Source organism: Stenella coeruleoalba (genome assembly GCF_951394435.1).
Source record: "Stenella coeruleoalba genome assembly, chromosome: 10".
Taxonomy (NCBI): Eukaryota; Metazoa; Chordata; class Mammalia; order Artiodactyla; family Delphinidae; genus Stenella; species Stenella coeruleoalba.
The window spans coordinates 23,419,146-23,427,387 of record NC_137156.1 but is presented as its reverse complement, the minus strand read 5'-3'; positions in this window follow the sequence as shown (position 1 = coordinate 23,427,387).

The following is an 8,242-nucleotide window of genomic DNA, read 5'->3' as shown; positions in this document are numbered from 1 at the left end:
CGCCCCTTAATTTGCATAAAGGGCGGGGAGCTTTCTACCCTATCCCTCTTTACTTCCAGGGCTATCCTTATTAAAAAAAGCAGAGCGTGCGAAGCTGATATAGGCTATTTGCATAAAGAGGAGGGACTTACAGGCGCTAGGACGCCGGTTGGCTGAAGTGGCAGGCCCCCGGCGTCGGCCGTTGAGACGTGTAGAGGGGGCGGGAATGCGGCGCCGGTCGGCCTGGGCGCAGAATTTGCACGACAAATAGGGGGAGAAAGAGGCGGAGCGTGCGTCGTGCGTTTGTGGAGAGATGGGAACGGAGACACGTAGGGACGCCGAAAGTGGAAGGAAACGATCCTAGGCTCGTGGCGCTTTCGGCGAAGGAGACGGAGCTGGAAGACGGGGCGGAAGGGTTTTTTTTTGCCGGAGGGCGGAGCTTACGTAACCAGGGAAGAGTCCCAACTCACGCTTCTCTTCGCGAGAGGTGAAAGCACCGGGGGGGCGGGCCTTCATTTATTAAATCACGTCATGCAAATAAGGTGGATTGACGGGCCAATCCAAGGGGCCAGGGGCGAGCATCACACAGCATATGCCTTCTGTGGGTAGTTCTACTTATTTGCATAATATATGCAAATCATTTGAACAAAGATAGGCTACGAATAACCTGTTCATCAAAATAGTGGTAACCAATGACTAAGACGGGCATTTAATTTTATAATCTACAATTTTCATGAATATATTTGTATATCTGATATTATTAGCAGTTTGCATTCGCTTCACAACGAGTTTAATTCTACGAAATGCAGTACCATTTCCCTCCTTTGTCTCCTATTACTCTATTACTCTGCTCCTACTACCCGTTCAGCAAATAATTCAACAGCTATGTTTTTTTAACCATTAAAAATGTATAAAATAGATTTTTATTAGAGCGGTTTTAAGTTTACGGGATAATTGAGCAGAAAGTACAGAGAATGCTCGTATATTCCTTCCCCTGCCTCAGTTTTCCCTATTATTAACTTCGTGCACTGGCGTGGCGCATTTGTTACAATTGATGAGCCAATAGTGATACGTTGGTTTTTTGTTCCAGTTTTATTGAGATATGATTGACACACAGCGCTATATAAACAAGGGGTACAGCATAATGATTTGACTTACCAACATCATGAAATGATTACCACAATGTTTAGTGGACATCCATCATCTCATAGTTTACAGACTTAAAGAAATAGAAAAAATGTATTTTTTTCCTTGTGAAGAGAACTCTGAGAATTTACTCTTAACAACTTTCATCAGTTTTAATTATATTTATCATGCTATACGCTACATCCCTAGTGTTTATTTATCTTATAACTGGAAGTTGGTACTTTTTTTTTTGCGGTACGCGGGCCTCTCACTGTCGTGGCCTCTCCCGCTGCGGAGCACAGGCTCCGGACGCGCAAGCTCAGCGGCCATGGCTCACGGACCCAGCCGCTCCGCGGAATCCCGGACCGGGGCACGAACCCATGTCCCCTACATCGGCAGGCGGACTCTCAACCACTGCACCACCAGGGAAGCCCAAGGAAGTTGGCACTTTTTGACTGCCTTTATCCATCCCTTACCCCCCACCACAAATCTGATCTCTTTCTCTGTAAGTTTTGTTTTTTTATAAATTTGTTTATTTTTTGGCTGTGCTGGGTCTTTGTTGCTGCACGCGGGCTTTCTCTAGTTTCGGCGAGTGGGGAGCTACTCTTCATTGAGGTGCACAGGCTTCTCATTGCGGTGGCTTCTCTTGTTGCAGAGCACGGGCTCTAGGCTTGGGGGCTTCAGTAGTTGTGGCAAACAGGCTCAGTAGTTGTGGCTCACGGGCTCAAAAGCGCAGGCTCAGTAGTTGTGGTGCATGGGCTTAGTTGCTCTGCGGCATGTGGGATCTTCCCAGACCAGGGCTCGAACCCATGTCCCCTGCATTGGCAGGCAGATTCTTAACCACTGCGTCACCAGGGAAGTCCCCTTTTTTTTTTTTCTTCTCTGCCCATTTTTTAATCTTTTTATTTTTATTGTATGAGTTCTTTGTGTATTTTGGATATTAACCCCTTATCAGATATATTATTTGCAAGTATCTTATCCTATTCTGTAGGCAGCCTTTTCATTTTGCTGATAGTTTCCTTTGCTATGCAAAAGCTTTTTAGTTTGATATAGTCCCATTTGTTGATTTTTGCTTTTGTTTCCCTTGTCTGAGGAGACATATTCAAAAAAATATTGCTAAGATTGGTGTCACAGAGCATACTCCATATGTTTTCTTTTAGAAATTTTATGGTTTCAGATCTTACATTTCTTAGTTAGATTTATTCCTAGGTATTTCATTCTTTTTGATGTGATTGTAAATGGGATTGTTTTCTTAATTTTTTTCCTGATAATTCATTGATAGTGTGTAGAAATGCAACAGATTTCTATATGTTAATTTTGTATACTCCAACTTTACTAGATTCATTGGTGAGTTCTAGTAGTTTCTTTGTGGCATCTTTAGAATTTTCTATGTATAGTATCATGTCATCTTCAAACTGACAGTTTTACTTCTTCCTTTCCAATCTGAATTCCTCTTATTTCTTTTTTTTTGTCTGATTATTGTGGCTAGGACTTCCGATACTATGTTGAATGAAAGTGGGCATCCTTGTATTCTTCCTGATCTTAGAGGAAATGTTTCAGTTTTTCACCATTGAGTATGATGTTAGCTGTGGGCTTGTTATATATGGCCTTTATTATGTTGAGGTATGCTCCCTCTGTGCCCACTTTCTGGAGAGTTTTAATCATAAATGAATGTTGAATTTATCACAAGCTTTTCCTACATCTGTTGAGATGACCATATGATTTTTATTCCTCAGTTTATTAATGTGGTGTATCACATTGACTGATTTATGGACATTGATCCATCCTTGCATCCCTGGGATAAATCCCACTTGATCATGGTGTACAATCCTTTTAATGTATTGTTGAATTCCATTTGCTAATAGTTTTTGAGGATTTCTGCATCTCGGTTCATCTGTGATATTGGCCTATAATTTTTATTTTTGTGATATCTTTATCTGGATTTGGTATCAGGGTGATACTGGCCTTATAAAATGGGTTCAGAAGTGTTTCTTCCTCTGCAGTTTTCTGGAATAGTTTGAGAAGGATGGATGGTAACTCTTCTTTTTTTTGCGGTACGCGGGCCTCTCACTGCTGTGGCCTCTCCCGTTGCGGAGCACAGGCTCCGGACGCGCAGACTCAGCGGCCATGGCTCACGGGCCCAGCCGCTCCGTGGCATGTGGGATCTTCCCGGACTGGGGCACGAACCCTTGTCCCTTGCATCGGCAGGCGGACTCTCAGCCACTGCGCCACCAGGGAAGCCCTGGTAACTCTTCTCTAAATGTTTGGTAGAATTTATCTTTGGTAGAAGCATTGTGGTTCTGGAGTTTTGTCTGTTGAGAGGCTTTTTTTTTTTTTTTTAATTACTGATTCAATTTCATTACTGGTAACTGATCTGTTCATATTTTCTATTCCTGATTCAGTCTTGGGAGATTGTACATTTCTAGGAATTTGTCCATTTCTTCTAGGTTGTCCATTTTATTGGCGTGTAATTATTTGTAAAAATCTCTTATGATCCTTTGTATTTCTGTGGTGTCAGTTGTAACTTCTCCTTTTTCATTTCTGATTTTATTGATTTGGGCCCTCTCCCTTTTTCTTGATGAGTCTGGCTAAAGGTTTATCAATTTTGTTTATCTTTTCAAAGAACAGCTCTTTCATTAATATTTTCTGTTTTTTGTCTCTATTTCATTTATTTCTGTTCTCATCTTTATTATTTCTTTCCTTCTACTAATTTTGGGGTTTGTTTGTTCTTCTTTATCTAGTTCCTTTAGGTGCAAAGTTAGATTGTTTATTTGAGGTTTTTCCTGTTTCCAGGGGTAGGCTTGTATCGCTATAAACTTCCCTCCTAGAAATGTTTCTGCTGCATCCCATAGATTGTGGATCATTGTGTTTTCGTTTTCATTTGTCTCCAGCTTTTAAAAATTTCCTCTTTGATTTTTTAAGTGACCCATTGTCAACAACGATGTTCTGAAGGCGCCAGAGATATGCGCAGAATATTATAGAAGTAGAGGAATAAAAATCAGACTGTGCCTGAGCAGGTTCAGAAATGCTTCTAGAAAAATGTGACTCTTATTAAGTGATATGAAGAACTAGTTAAAATTTAGCCAGGGGACTTCCCTGGTAGTCCAGTGATTAAGAATTCACCTTCCAATGCAGGGGACACATGTTCGATCCCTGGTCAGGGAACTAAGATCCCACATGCCTCAGGGTAACTAAGCCTGCATGCCACGACTACTGAGCCCACACACCACAACTAGAGAGCCTGAACGCTGCAACTACTGAGCCCATGTGCTCTGTAGCCCATGCGCCACAACTAGAGAAAAGCCCATGTGCTGCAACAAGGAGCCCGCACACCACAACGAAAGATCCCGCATGTCACAACAAAGATCCTGTGTGCTGCAACTAAGACCCGATGCAGCCAAATAAATAAGTAAATTAAAAAAAAAAAGGTTTAGCAAGTTTGAGGAGAGAGTGCACATCTTGGGCCCAGTGAACTGATAAGCAGAGGCATGGGTTTGGAACCTATGCCTAGGCTGGTGTGGCTAAATTAAAGGACTGACTGTCCATAATGGAAAATGAGAGCAGAAAATTTAGCAAGACTCTGGTAAGAATTTTATCCTGAGGCTCATTAAAGATGGTTGAGATGACTTCAGTTCTCAAACTTTCTTTTTATTTTTAAATTATTTTTATTTATATATTTTTTAATTTTTTATTTTGGCTGCGCTGGGTCTTTGTTGCGGCATGTGGGCTCTTTGTTGAGGTGCATGGGCTTCTCTAGTTACAGCACACAGGCTTCTCTAGTTGTGGTGTGCAGGCTCAATAGTTGTGGTGCGCTGGCTTAGTTATCCCATGGCATGTGGTATCTTAGTTCCCGGACCAGGGATCGAACCCATATCCCCTGCATTGGAAGGCGGATTCTTTTTTTTTTTTTTAATTTATTTATTTTTGGCTATGTTGGGTCTTTGTTGCTGCCCGCAGGCTTTCTCTAGTTGTGGTGAGCGGGGTCTAGTCGTTGCAGTGTGCAGGCTTCTCATTGTGGTGGCTTCTCTTGTTGCGGAGCATGGGCTCTAGGCACGCAGGCTTCAGTAGTTGTGGCTTGCAGGCTCAGTAGTTGTGGCTTGCAGGCTCTAGAGCACAGGCTCAGTAGTTGTGGCACACGGGCTTAGTTGCTCTGCGGCATGTGGGATCTTCCCAGACCAGGGCTCGAACCCGTGTCCCCTGCATTGGCAGGGGGATTCTTAACCACTGCACCACCAGGGAAGTCCCTCTCAGACTTTCAAAATGATACTCGTGTCCCCTTTCCCAGGTCAGTTACCACAGCAGAATTTCTTGGAAGACCTATCCATACACACTGTCTCCAATGTCTCTCCTCTCATTCTTTCTTAAACCCACTCCAGTCAAGCCTTCATCCCCACCTTCTACCCAAACTACCAAGAGCATCAGTCTCATGGCTTGAAATAAAGTTTATATGCTGATGACTCCCAAATGTGTCTATTCATCAGAGACCTCACTCCAAAACTCCAGACTTGTATACACAGCTATGTACTTGACATCACCTCTTGGGTATCTAACAGATCATTTCAAATTCAGTACATCCAAAACTGAACATTTTGATCTCCGGTCCTCCAATACCTGTTCTATCCACAGCCTTCACCATCTCAGCTGATGACAATTTAAAAATTGCAGTTAAACTAACACAACATTGTAAAGCAACTATACTCCAATAAAAATTAATTTTAAAAAATTCTAGTTAAGTCAAGAATCCTGGAAACTTCATTGACTCCTTTCTTTATCTCACTCCACTTTCAATCAGACAAGAAATCCTATATTGAGGAATTATCCAGAATCCAACCTCTTCACTTCCACTGCTTCCACTTTGATCTGAGCCGTCCTCATCTCTTACCTGGGTTACAGTAACAGCCTCCTAACTGGTCTTCCTAAGTCTACCCCTGCTCCTACAGTCTATTTTCTATACTGCAGTCAGAGTGGGGCCTTTTCTCAGAGGAGTTTTCAAAGCATTCCTTTGCTCAAAGTCCTGCATTGCCTCTCCATTTCTCTCAGAATAAAAGCCAAAGTCCTTACTGTGGCCCACAAGACCCTAGATGACTTGGCCCTCTATTATGTTTCTGATTTTATTGCTCTGCCTATCTGCACAGACCTGTCTTACCCTAGGGCCCTTCTGCTCCTTTTCCCTCTGCCCAACTGACTCTTCCCGCAGAAACCTGCATGGCTCACTCCTTTATTTCCTTGAAGTTTTTGCTCAGTGTTGGTCACCTCCTCAATGAGGCCTCTCCTGATTACCCTTTCAAAATTTTAATCTTCCCTGACCATCCTGGCACCCCTCATTCCCTTTAACCTGCTCTACGTTTGCTTTTTTTCATAATACTTGTCATTTTCTAATAGATCATATAAATTTTAAATTATGTTTACTTTTTATTGTCTGTCCTCCTCCCACACCAGTTCCCACAACAGAATGTAAACTTCACAAAGGCAGGGATCTTTGTTTTGTTCACTCTTCTATCCCAAGCACCTGGAATAGGGAATGGAACATAGTTAATGTCCAATAAGTGATTTTTTACATCTTCTTTAGAGTAGCCCCTGCTTGCTGCAACTGGAGAAAGCCTGCATGCAGCAATGAAGACCCAACCCAGCCAAAAAAGAAAAAAAAATTCTTCTTATCAAAGTGTGTAATATATATGTGTATTATATATATAATATATGAAATTTTGATAGCTTTTCATGAACTGAGCAAAACATGTAACCAAAAACGGAACCTTAACTAGCACAAAAGCTGCCCGAGGGCCCCTTGTAGTCACTGCCCTCCCCCAAGGCTAACTATTATCCTGACTTCTAACAATATATATTAGTTTTACTTGTTTTTGTACTTTATATAAATGGAATTGTACAGTAAGGGTTCTTTTATGTCTGTCTTCTTTTGCTCAACATTGTATTAATGAAATTTATCCACATTGTTGCATGTTATTGTAGTCTGTTCATTCTTACTGCTATATAATAGTAGTCCATTGTGTAAATATAACCCAATTTTTTTTTAACATCTTTATTGGGGTATAATTACTTTACAATGGTGTGTTAGTTTCTGCTTTATAACAAAGTGAATCAGCCATACACATACATAACCCAATTTATTTATCCTGAATGAACAAATTGTTTAAGCTCCAGATCCTTCCTATCCTCCTTGTTGTCGCCAGAGTTGTCGAGAAGATTAAATGAATTAATACACAGAAAGCATCTACCCAGTGTATAGTAGGTGCTCAGTAAAGCTTAGCTATTAATTTTGTTATATTCAGATATTTTATTGAACCCACATTGATCTCGTCCTCATCTGAAGTCCTGTACATTTACTGTAGCACTCTTTAGGATGCCAACCTGGCTTTACCATTGGAAAGGGCCAAAATGAGTGGCCCTAGGGGCCTGATCTGTCCTTGGTACATGAAACAAGCTGGGCCAATTCGATTCTTGCTTTCCAGGGAGTAAGGAAATCTGAAATAGTGGCCAATGACTGGGAGTTGCTGGAGTTAATGCATCTGGATCCCTTGGAGGAAAAGTCCAGGAATAGCCTCACCAAAGGCCTGGGAACTCTCAGGCTCCTGCCTTCCCTGGAACTGGCTTTTTAACCCTTTCTGGCATCCAGGGATCCTGTATGCTCAGAATCTGCCCTCAGTACTCTCCTAATACAAGCCCCTTTTCCTTTTATTAGGTAGACTCGGTTGTTGTAGCTTGTCCCCAACAGGACCTCAAGACTCATTTTCACTTAAATTATCAGGCTTTATAGTGTCGTGAATCCTTTTCTTAATTCAGTAACACCAGTTCTTTCATCTCTCCATCCATCCATTCATTCAAGTTTTAAACATTATTGAGGGCTTATGATATGTCAGGCACTGCAGGGTAGATCATATTACTCTCATTTTCAAATGAAAGACTCAGAGAGGATGAATAATCATTGAGGTTACAAAGCTTATAGTCATAGAGAATGTTGGTTCAAGGTAATCCTTGCTCTTCATCATGAGCTTGGATGATATATTTTTTGTCTGTACATGTCTTTTCATCTCACTTAAATTCCTTGAGGGAGATCAAGGCTATCTTATACATCTGGAATCCCCCTTGGTGTACAAAACCACCTGCTGTAGTAGACATACTA